Genomic DNA, 10,703 nt, shown 5'->3' on the forward strand with positions numbered 1-10,703 from the left:
AGGGAGACTCTGGCCTGCCCACACCTCCATGGCTCCCTCTGTCCTTCCAGCAGCCTCCAGCGTCTCATGGTCAGTCATCATGTTCTGCCAAACCTGATGTTTTGGGGGCTGGAGAGAGAGAGCAGAGGAAGGCACTTGCCTTGCACACAGCCAGCTTGGACTCAATCCCTGGCACTGCAGATGGTTCTGCGATCCCTACCCCCAAATAACAGACCTGTTGGTGTCTCCACACCCCACACGGCACCCTGAATACTCAGTGGCTTGGCCACGTACCATTTCTTTCTCCCCATTCCAGATTTAACAACAGTTCCTAGAGGCAGGAAGAGAACTGCACACTGCCTATCCATGCTGAGCCTCCCACGTCACTGCACACCTTGGACGGTTGGAGTGACACAGGGTCACTCTCTAGTGGGGGCCTGCCAGGCCTGACCTCATAAACTGGAGTTCTTAGCCCTGCTGTTCTGCACCATGTGGATAGGATGTGCTGGGTTCCACCAGAGCCTGTACTCCTGCTGTTTGCTCCGGTCCAGGGCAGGTCCAGTCCAGGTCCTGCACTAGAAGTTTCCTTTGGAATAGCTTTAGTTTTAGGAGATATCTACTGGGCTGGAGCAATAGCACAGCGGGTAGGGCATTTGCCTTGCATGTGGCCAACCCGGGTTCAATTGTTCCGTCTCTCTCAGAGAGCCCGGCAAGCTACCGAGAGTATCCTGCCTACACTGCAGAGCCTGACAAGCTCCCCCGTGGCGTATTTGATATGCCAAAACCAGTGACAACAAGTCTTACAATGGAGACGTTACTGGTGCCTGCTTGAGCAAATCGATAAACAACAGGAGAACAGGGCTACAGTGTATTTACTGTGCATGCTTTCCAGAGAAGCATAGGGTGTCGTGAGGGGAGATGAAAGAGGAAATCAGGAGATCGACTCTGGGGTCTGGGAAGAGGAGGAGCTCTCATGGTGGCCTGGAAGCCGGCCCATCCCTCTCACATGCATCACTCAGTGCCGATAAGCACTTGAGACAGGGGCGTTTCCATGTGTGGGAACAAGACTGAACACGTGGCTTCGTGCAGGGCCCTGGGTCCAAACTTCAGTATCAGGGCTAGAGAGATAGTACAGGAGTAAGGTGCTTGCCTTGGATTTGGCCAATGCCCGTTTGATTCCTGGAACCACTTATGGTCCCCTGAGCCCCATCAGGAGTGATCCCCAAGTTCAGAGCCAGGAGTGAACCCTGGGTAAGTTTTTGTCACCATCACCATCCCCTTTAAAAAAATACAACTCGGCATCACGTTACCCCCACCACCATTGGGTGTAGCCCTATTAGCCCCCCTCCCACACACCCCACCCCTAGAACCACTAGTTCTGAGCATTAAACTCTTGGGCTGATGCTGTTGGTCCAAGCATTGCTGGGAGTGGCCCTGTGTCTCCTGAGCACCACTGCAGGAGGCATATATTCAAAGCCCTGAAACAAAGCCAGCTCTCTCCTCAGCTGATAACTTGGCTACTACAGCCTCCTCCCCAGGTCTGTGCTCTATTTTCCTGTTGCTGCTATTATTGTGGGGATGGCTCCCAGTGGGCTTTGGGGGCAAGTCCTCTCTACCCCCCAACCCTTAGTGTTCAGGGCCCAGGATGCCAGGGAGGGGACCCAGGCTGCCATGCCCATGCCAGCGTGTGCTCTGCCATTTGGATCACAGCCAGGTTCTGCAACACCAAAGTCTCACCATGGTATTAGCAATTGTTTGGGGAATCAACCTCCAATCTCCCTCAAAGGTGGTTTGGAGCCTGGTTGAGGAAGTCAGGAGGAGAGAAACAGGATAGGTCTGTGAGTATTACTAAGAACATGGCTTGATTCTCCCTCCATGGCCAGTTTTGGGTGTGTGGCTGACCACCCCATTATTGTCTTTCTAGGCCCTCTCACCTTGGCCTTTGTCAGCTGTGATTGTCATTGTCATTGGATCAATTTTTCTGAATTGTGATCAAGTAGTGCCTTTGGCAGCAGCAGGATTTTTTTCCCAGTGTTTTTATTCATCTACAGTCTCACTAATAGTGCCAAGTAAAATGAAAAATCGCTTTCGATTAGTATCTGCTCGGCAGCTGTGGGGTAGAAGTGTTGGGTTTTTCAAACATCATTTGAATAATTCGGTTGATTATCACAAAACAAGACATTTTATTAGATCACTAATAAGAATGCGTATCAAAACTAAGTGTCCCAGGATGGATGCAAATCAGCCTTCTGGGGCTACTGATGACTGATGAGAGAATTCGCATTGGTTGACTTTAATAATTCACCCAGGGGCAGAGACTAAATAACAGCAGACACTAATTTTATTGGACAGTTTATGTTTTGAAATAAAAGGGATGTGACTCTTGACTCTGCCTGAGACAAAGTGCTGAGAAAGGGTGTCCACGTTGCTGCCTTTCCCGGCCGGGCTCACCCCCGTGTGTGTTTGCTGATCAGTTCACATCCTTTATGAAACCCAAGAAACCAAACCGCAGACACGTCCAAAAAACTGATGATCCTGCCCTCTGGCCTGGGGCTCTGAAATTCTTCCTGATCAAGCATTTTACTTATCTCCAAAAGGAAGCAAAAGTATGGAAGGAAGAGGATGTTGCAGAGCTGAGTGGCGTGTGTGGCGGGGGGTTTTATCCGGGGTCCAGTTCTGCAGGGAAGGACAGAAAGGTCCTCAAACGGCTGCAACCTGAGGACTGTGTTGGACTTTTTCCCAAAATGAGACTGTTAGAATCAGGAGTGAAACATTAGGGTTGAGACACCCTCCCCCCCAAAAAAAAAATTAATAAACCCAGGAATCAGTAAAACAGAAGATGGGAAGAGGAAGCTGGGCCAGCCCATACTTGGTAACTGCGACACTGGGGTGTGGGCGACTCTCCTTGCAGAGGCCAAGGCCACATCCCCAGACTCTGCTCTCCCTAGCTGTGGAATTGGATGTGTTTTTTTGCCACCTGTCAGCCACCGTGCTTGGCATTTCTCATGCATAACCCCTAGAGATTTCCCTTTCTTCCAGCCAACAGAGGTGGGGTTCCTGGGGAACTTCTCCAGGAGAGCCCCTGGTCTGGGTGTAAGTAGTCAGAGGTGGTCCAGGTGCATAGCTCTGGGTGCTGTGGGGGAGGGAGAGGGTCTTGGACTACACATGGCAGTGCTCAGGGCTTCCTCTGGCAGGGCTAAAGGACCATATGAGTGCTGGGGATTGAGTCCCTGCCTGCCTTGGGGCTGCCTCCCTTTGCCCATGGCCAGCAGGTTGGTTGTGATGCAGTCTGACCTGACCACCTCGGAGCAGCCCAGGGATGTTCCTTATTATCCCACTGAAACCTGGCCAGTCTTTTTCTGCCTGTGGATTCCTGTGGCCCTCTCTGGCCCAGTGTCCATCCCCTCCTGAGCTGGGTTCTCAGTGGCTCCTGTGCTCCGCTGAGCAGCACTGTGGCCTTTGCAGGCCAGAGCACACACAGACTGTGCCTCGCCCCACTCCCCAAGCGTCCACTTGGCCCACCTTAGCAGCCCTTACAGGAGAGAAGCCAGGGAACGGAGCAAGAGAGGGGGCTTTCCACTCCAGCCCGTGTTAGGGCTTTACTTCCCTGGCAAGCATCTGGTCTTCTGACCCATTCTCTCTTTTCTTGGAGACAACCAGGGAAGCTTTATCTGTCTCCTGGCCTCAACTCACTAGAAGCTGCAATTAGAAAGAGGGACCAAGAGCGAGAGAGCAGTCAAGGGTTCAGACTTCCAGAGCAGGGGTTTTCTCTCACCGTCTTGAACTTGGAGGCCCAGTGACTTCATCTAGGCCACGAGGAGGGAAGCTCAGTGGACCTCCCGCCCACCCAGCACATTCCTGAGTCATTAGGCCAGGCGGGCAGTGCTGGCCAGGGCTGCTGTGGGCCACAAAATGGGGTGATTCTGTGTCTGTGAGTACCTGCCAGCTGTCTGCAGCGCTGGCCTGGCCTCCGAGCCAGGACAGCCCGTGGGGAACCATACTTAAGCCCATCTGTTTTCAAAACACAGTTTGAATCCTAAATATCTGGGGAATTCCTCTAGTTAATAAATGAAGAGCTTAAACCTGTCTATGGTTTTGAATTTGGTCTTCTCATTAGAGAAAGTTGAACAAACACTGGGTAGCTAGATTTCAGGGCAGGAAATCTCTAAGATGAACAATGTTTAATGAACTGGGAGTGGATGCAGCGTGCACATTTGTCTGGCTGAGTTTTTAGGGACTTTTTTAAGTTACCGTTAGAGATGTCCACATCTACGCATGCACATCTCAAGTATCAGTATCTCCTGGGCCTGAAGTACAGGATGAAATCAGGCAGCAGATAGAGGAAATGTTCAATGCATGCATAAAGTATCTGTGAGCATTACTCTGAATGCAGTGAATGTTTTGTTCTTGCTGGTTTCTTTTGTCAATACCTAAGGCTTTGGTGCATTTTGAGGTCTTTGGGTCTTGGGGGAGCTCTCCTGGGTGCTTTCTTTCTCGCTCTTAGTATTCACCTCCTCCCCAACCCTGTGGTCTGCATCTGTAGACAGACACAGCCCCTGATTGCTGCTACCTGGCACTGCAGGTCCTGGGCAGTCCTCCAAGTCTCGGGTGCCCGTTTGCCACAGGACCCTTCCCTGTTATGGCCCTGACTTGCAACAGTACCAGTAGCTAGAGCAGTGCCAGGACCACCTGGGAAGCTCCAGGTCAGGGCAGGGGTGGGTGGGAGCACACACCTAAGTGGGGAAGAGTCCTTCCTTCCCCACCTCCTGAGGAAAAAGACTCCTCAGGCTCTCATTCTTTTTGTTATTGTATTTTGAGGCCATGTTCTGCAGTGTTCAGGGGTCATTTTTGATGGTACTTGAGGGACTCTGCAGCATCAGGGATCCAGCCTACGTCTCCTGCGTGCAAAGCCTGTCAACCCCTTGCACTGTATCTCTGACCTCAGGTTTGTCACATGGAGTCACTCCTGATCGTCCCCCTTTCACTCCAGTGGGAATTTTCCCCCTTAGTACTTAGATTCATTAACCCTAAAATAAACATGGGAGAGAGCAAAAGTTTTATGGTAGCAGCCTGCCTCATTAAATTGGACACCGAATGCTTTGGAGATAGCTGCTATGTTCAATGGGTCTCACTTCTATTATTGCTTTGTTTTAAGAAGTTCTACAGTATCGCTGTGTCGGGGATGGGGGGGTTGAGCTGAGCCCCATAAAGGGAGATGGGAGCCAAAGCTCACTGTGCCCACCTTCATCCAGGCTGGCTCCCTTCTGACCTTGCTTCCTTCTTGTGCCCTCTCCCCCTCAGCCTACCAGTTGGCCCCCTCATCTGATGCTCTGGACCCTCATTTGAGCAGTTTCCACCTGAGACCATTGGAATATTCTGGGCCCTTATGGCTTCAGGTTGAGGAATGCCAGTATGACCCTCAGCATAGCTGGGGTTGTGCAGGGACACTAACGTCCCGGCCTTGGCCACACAGAGACTTGATTGTCCACCTGATCTCATGCAGCGTGTCCATCCCACTGGGCAGTGTCTCTGTTCAGTGCTGTTCGGTTCCCAGGACAGAATGTCTCTGTGTGCAGTTGTTCAGAGGTTGTTCTGATAGATGTGACGGGTTGAGAAGGAGGAGAGGGAAGAAATGTCCCAATGGACTTGCCTCTGCTCCCACTTTGCCTCGTCCCCTGGGTGGCCTATGGGGTGTCACAGTGTAACCTCCTCTGGGGAGGGTCGAGAGTGTTTAAAACACGGACAGTCTACCCTGAGAGCTTAGTAGAAGCTTCCAGTCCTGAAGGGACTTTGGCCCTGGTGGATGTGGGGTTTGCGGCTGGTGTGTCAATTTGTGTGGGAGACCCAGCAGGAACAGATGGTATAATCCTCTCCATCCATCATGTTTGGGTTTCCTTAAGCTGTTGGAAAGGAACCTGGCCCCGACTTTGTGTTTTCCAAATAAGAGGGGATTCTTTTTGTCCAGTGCAGGAGGGACTGGAAAGCCACAGTTGCTGTGGGAATGAGGGCTGGTGCTCTGCAGCCCAGGGAGGGGTGCCCAGCTGTCTGCCCCTGTGAGCCAGAAGCCAGCCTTCCCTGGATCAGCCCTTCTCAGCTGAGTTTTTGTGCAGCAGTATTTGGAGATGTGGGCAGGGCACCCCAAAGGTCAATGTGGCGGATCTTGATTTTTGAGTTGGAGACTCCTGGCTCGATGCTTGGTGCTAGGGTTTGAACCTGGGGCTCCTGGTTCCTTAATATAAATTATTTTTAAAGTCAAGTGATTCTAATTCCAGGATAGTCTAGGAATTACAGCAACCTCCCAGTTGTGTGCTATGGAAATTAAAGAGGGTCATCCATAAAGGTTTCTGACCAAAAGTGGTTAAGCCAAATCTAAACTAGCTTTACATTTATTGCCAGATTTTGTATATCAGGGGACAGAGAACAAATTTCTAGGACAGGATGAAGAAAGAGACAAGCCAAAATTACTGGAGTATTCATAAAACAATTAGCCTGTGAGCTTTAAGAAAGAGTTCCTATGTGGGCCTGTGGGGGTGTGCGGTATAGTTGTAGGGATGGGAGGACTGATTTTGGGTGAAAGAAACTGAAGACATAAGCAAATGCAATTCATGAACTCTTGAGTCAAGAGGGGTTAAAAAAAAGCTATAAAATATGGGGCAGGATCGAGAAACTTGAGTATGGACAAGGCTTTTGAATATAAGGGAATTATTATCACTTGTCTTGGATGTGTGAATTTTATTGGGACTGTGTAGGAAAATGCCCTTATTTTTAGGAGGTGTGTGCTATAATATTTAGGGGTGAAGTGTCAAGACATCTGCAACTCATTTTCGAGTGGTGTGGGAAAAACGTCTGTGCGCATTAGTGTGTGAGTGTATATCCCATATCTCGATGGAATAAACATGGCAAAGTCTTAGCAAAGGGTGGAGCTGCAGGTGATGTTTCTGAATTTTCATAGTGAAATTAGAAGACGGGACCCAGGTGAGTAAGTCAGTGAGGTAGCAGTCTGGAAAAATCACCCTGGCCGCCCTCCTGGCTATGGCCTCATGGGGTGGGCACGCACCTGGTTTAACTGGGATTGAATCCTTTCATTTGGTCTCTGCCTTTCTAGGCAGTTGTGAACTTTGCTCCAGGTGTCTGTGAGGGGAATCCCACCAACAGTGTAGGTGGGTCAGCTTCCTCACAGGAGACTGTGGAAGATTGGACCCAGGAGAGAGGGGAGTGTAAGTCGGTTTACCAGCTCAGCTCAGCGTCATCTTCCCTGCTGCCTTGCAATATTGCGGCCCCCAGAGACCCTCCCCAGCCTGTAGACGTGTCTGTCTGAAGGGCAGCGTTCTTTGTTTAAAAGAGCAATTTAAAAAACTACAGAGAAAGAATCCTGGTCATGCTCTCTGTATCTCCTCTGCACACATGAATGTATATGTCTTTTTGTGTGTGGGTGTGAGCGCGCACGCACACGCACATGCACACACAGGCATGCTATGTGTCAGCATTTGTGTGTGTAGATAGTGTTTCTGAAAACATGAGATCCAAACTTCAAAACCAAACTTAAAAATGTGCCTGCTGGAGCCAGAATGATAGTACGGCAGGTAGGGTGAGTCCCTGGGCCCGACTGCCACTGCCCAGCCATCTCTGGCTCTTGCAGGCTCCAGGCCATGGGAGCATTCTTGGTTCCTGTAGGCTCCTCACTGCCTCTTCCTTACTGCTGCTAAGGGGTGCTCTCCGGACCTTTGTGCCAGTTATGGTCTCATCTTCAGAAAGGCAATGCACCGTGTGCACTGTCCTCAACCTCCCAGAAGTGATTATCACATCAGATATCCTGGAGGAGAAATGTATTTGGAGGTGCATGGAGAGAGGATAGAAGGTGGAGCGTCAGTGTGGGGGTTAGGGTGAACTAAATGGGCTTGGAGAAGCAAGAATGACAATAAGCTGAGAGGTCTGTTCTGGGGACCTTGTGCACCTGATCCTGTGTGGTCATCGCATCATGCCCACAGTTGCACTTCCCCTGCGACCCAGGACTGACTCCACTGAGGACTTTTCTCGGACCCTCAGGAATACTACTATGCCTTCTGAAGTCCTAACTAGCAGCCTTGGCCCTGAGATCACAGCCAGAACACAGCACTTAGCTCCCAGCACTCTTCCAGCAGAGAAGAATAAAATTCTTGCATTAGCTCCCACTTGTGTGTGGGAAAGGGCGAAGAGGCCACTGAACCTAGAATTTGGGGATCTATCTTAGCACAGATAAGGAAGCTGTTTTTCTCAAACCGAAACATGGGTCTCTAAATAACCCTGTCTTCCATTTGACAGTTTGCTAAACTGTCCACTCTGTTTCTGAAGTTTCCCCTCTTCTTCCCTCCCTGCCAAGTTGCTTTCCTGCCTTCCTGTGTGTGTGCATTTGTGTGTGTGTGTGTGTGTGTCCATGTGTCCATGTGTTCATGGAGATCCAGGTTCCTTCGGGGTGGCAGAATGCTGAGGTGCCGGGAGAGGACAGGAGCAGCCGGGAGTGGGCACTTCCGCTAAAAAGGGGGAGTTTCTGCCTGGATTAGACAGACTGGGTAGCTGGCAGTGCAGTGTTCTCACCTGGAGGTTCAGGATGGCGGAGCCTGGTGGGTGAGACCTATCCTTGAGAACTCTAGGTCTCAGCCCACTTTCTTGTCTTTCAGAGGGAGGCCGGTTCTCAGGGCACACACTCCCCTCAGAGCACTCTCCTGCAGGTAGTTTTGTTCCACCTGTTAACGTGGGGAGGGGGTGAGGACAGATGGGCCCTGCCCCAACACTAGTTTATGTACTGCACTTGAATTTGATGGCAGTGGGGAAATGGGGACCAACCCAGGACCCTGTGCTCCAAATGCACCCAAGGAGCCCGTCTTCCATCTTTCGTCTCCGTGGGCCATTTCCCTTAATCCCACCGCATGTGACTGGGGTCACTAGTGTTGAGGGAAAAACTTCAGAGCACAAGGACTCACCCTTTACTGAGCACATCTTTGTGGGGCACTGTGTTGGTGGCCTAACTGTCCACAACAGACAGCAGTCTGAGGGACTCTGAGAGCCAGATATGCTGAACGTGAGCTTAGATGTCACTGTGGTCTTTGTGGGGAGAGCTGGATTTGGAACTCAGACCTGGTGAGTTCTACCATACTTGCAGTGGGTACATCACTTCCTCAGTGCCGTGCAGGCTTGTTATGTGTGTGTGTGCATGCGTGCATGCATGCAAAAGACACACACACTCAAGTACTTACACACTTATACCTTTTCACACATACACTTAGATATCTTCTCACACTCATATACCTTCTCTTACACACACTCACATGAACTTTCTCACATTCATACTCATAGACTCACACTCTTTTTCCCAGGCACACACTCATATACCTTCTCTTGTACTCACACTCACACACTCTTGTACTTTCTCACACTGATACACACTCATACTCAAACTCATACTTTCTCCCACACCCATACACTTTCACACACATTCTCGTACATTCTCTCTGTCACACACACGCACATGCACACACACACACACACACACAAACACACTTATTCGTGTCTATGTTCCTAGTATGCCACTTTGTGGTGACATGAGGATTTTTCAGTGCTTTGTTGTCTTATGTGAGACCACGATCACCCGCACCAGGCTGTCATGTATGTGGTGCAGAAACTGCCCCAGGCCTCCTTCCTTCCTCTTGTCCTCCTGCTTCCAGGATTCCCTGCCCACCTGCTAGCTCTGGGTGGTTCTCTGGGAGGACCTCAGTTGATCAGACCTCACATTCAGAGCACTGCATGCCCAGATGTCCCCTCTGTGGGCCCTGAGCAAAGCCCTCTGGTGGGGCAGCGCCTGGGTCCGGGAACAGAGGAAGTCCTTGTATGCTGGTGAACAATGGGCATGTTGAGTTCCAGACCTGGGGGAACTGGGCCTTAGTAGGGGCACATGTGACAAATTGGGACAGTTCAAGGGGCACATTCCAAATGGGCGGGTTTCTGTTGTCAACAAGCTGGCTGTATGGTGACAGTCAGTGTTCATTCATCTGTGTCTGGATGATTCCCCCAATGATTAAGTCATGAGCTTTTCTGGTAGTGAGTTGTTTTTGAGGTTTTCTGCCTTGAGTGTTTTGTTTTGTTTTTGGGGTCACACCCTGGGGTGCTCAGGAATCACTCCTCCCATGGCACAGTGGACCATATGGGATCAAAGCCAGGTTGGTGGCCAGCAAGGCAAACCCCCTACCCTCTCTACTATCCCTTCAGCCCCTTGAGTTTTATTTAATGTCATTTACGTTTTTAACTCAACCCTGTGAGAAATGGATGTAAGAAAAGTAAGTTTGGGCCACAGTGTTTAATGTTTCCAAAGCAGTTTCTTTCCATGTGGGCATTACCTCTAAGGGAGTACTGAGTCTCTGCTAGTCCTTTGATTCCAACCAATAAAACTGGGTGGTGTTGCGCCCTGCTGTTAAGCAACAGTTCTCAGTGCAAAGTTAGTAACTCACATTGTACCAGGACAGCCAAGGACCCTGCAAACTTCTTTTAAAACGGGCACTGGTGGAGGGATGGGTATCTGATCATTGTATAATTGAAACCCAAGCACAAAAAAAATTGTAAATCTACAACTGTAAAAAAATAAATAGATAAAAAAAAAAAAAAAAGCAGATCCAGCGTGCCGACACGGTTGCTGGCCAGTCCTATATGGCTCTGTTTACTCCCGAGCCCTGAGACTTTTTTTTTTTTACTAA

This window comes from Sorex fumeus, unplaced genomic scaffold (genome assembly GCF_029834395.1).
Source record: "Sorex fumeus unplaced genomic scaffold, SorFum_2.1 ptg000018l, whole genome shotgun sequence".
Lineage (NCBI taxonomy): Eukaryota > Metazoa > Chordata > Mammalia > Eulipotyphla > Soricidae > Sorex > Sorex fumeus.